This window comes from Austrofundulus limnaeus, unplaced genomic scaffold, assembly GCF_001266775.1.
Source record: "Austrofundulus limnaeus strain Quisiro unplaced genomic scaffold, Austrofundulus_limnaeus-1.0 Scaffold4, whole genome shotgun sequence".
Classification (NCBI taxonomy): domain Eukaryota; kingdom Metazoa; phylum Chordata; class Actinopteri; order Cyprinodontiformes; family Rivulidae; genus Austrofundulus; species Austrofundulus limnaeus.
The window spans coordinates 1,744,356-1,745,614 of record NW_013952406.1 but is presented as its reverse complement, the minus strand read 5'-3'; the positions used below and the strand labels follow the sequence as shown (position 1 = coordinate 1,745,614).

The following is a 1,259-nucleotide window of genomic DNA, read 5'->3' as shown; positions in this document are numbered from 1 at the left end:
GTATGTGCCAGGGGCGAAATCTAGTTTTTAAAACCTCAGGTTCGGGAGGTTTGCGCAATTAGAAGGAGAAAGACATCAATTCACAAAAGCGTGAAGCGGACACGAAATAGATTTCACACAYAATCCTGTATGCACGAGCCCCCTTTTCAGAGACCACTTGCATCCTTTTAGATCTCGTTAAAAATAAATAATTACAATAAGACASCTCTCCCGCGGGGTGATGGCGGAGGTTCAACCGGACGAACGGATGAATCTCGGCGCGCTCTGCGCGTCACGGCGCCSYCCCTTTCATCCGCTCCCACCCCGAAATCATCCATTAAATCAAAAATAAAAACACAAAATATGGTTCATCTTCGATTCCAGCCAGCTTCCCTTTAATCCTCATCAGTCTCCCGCGATGTCTTTTGTTTTCTCAGACAGCCGCGGTCCGAGCGCAGGAATCCACGCATCCAATCAGTGTCCAGCTSCCAGCGGCGGCTCTCCAAATCCCGCGCTTCTGTAAACCATCCAGGAGGGTGTGGGGGTCAAACCGGCGTGCCCTCTCCCGATTTGAGCTGCCTCATGTCGGGAGGTGATAATCCAGGCGGCTCCGGGTGTCAGAAGTTGAAGGACGGAGCGCGTCCAGGAAAATCTGAGACATTAACTCCATCATCATCATCACCATCATCCTCATCATCATCTTGTCTAAGGATGCGGTGACAAAACAAAGTGACAGAAGCTGGCCATCCAGGTGGATTCGCGCCAAATCAATCTACAAATCATAACGAAATGTTGGATTTAAACACGGTTAAAACTCGATCAAACCAGGTATTAAAACGATCCTTTTAATCCTTTCATTGGATCAATTTATCCTCCATTTTGGACGAGCCACTTCAACATGCCAGCTTTCTTTTTCTTTTTCTTTTTTTCAAACTGTTCCAACTTACCTCTGCTCGCGCTCTTCACRGCGGATTGGAGGCGGAAGAAAGAGGGAAGGAAAGGAAGGAAGAAAAAAAGAAGAACCCACGCGCTTCACTTTCAAACCATCTTCGTGGACGCACGAGCGAGCGAACCTGCGCTCTTTATCTGCGTACAGGTGCAAAAAGAAGAGGAGGGGGGGTGGAGAAGCGCGCGCTGCTTGCCTTTCGCTATTGCTGATGGTGCGTTCAGTGGTCCTCCTCTCCAGGCGCGCTCACTTCAATAACCGGAGCTTTGTGCGTCTTGGCGCGTTTGTGTATGCGCGTGAAGAAGCGTGTGTAGTTGTGTGTGTGTGTGTGTGT

At 49.2% G+C, this 1,259-nt stretch overlaps 1 protein-coding gene across 4 annotated transcripts in view; it reads right to left on the bottom strand.

Moving 5' to 3' along the window:
* Positions 1 to 1,259, bottom strand: part of LOC106527844 (neurogenic differentiation factor 2) — a 13,805-nt gene that overhangs the window by 2,025 nt on the left and 10,521 nt on the right. The window contains exon 1 of one of the 4 annotated variants that reach the window (XM_014022860.1): positions 1,122 to 1,253. The exons of 2 other annotated variants lie outside the window; for them this stretch is intronic. The gene's annotated coding sequence lies outside the window, so the exon portion shown is untranslated. One more of the 4 variants, XM_014022843.1, reaches the window with a different exon arrangement.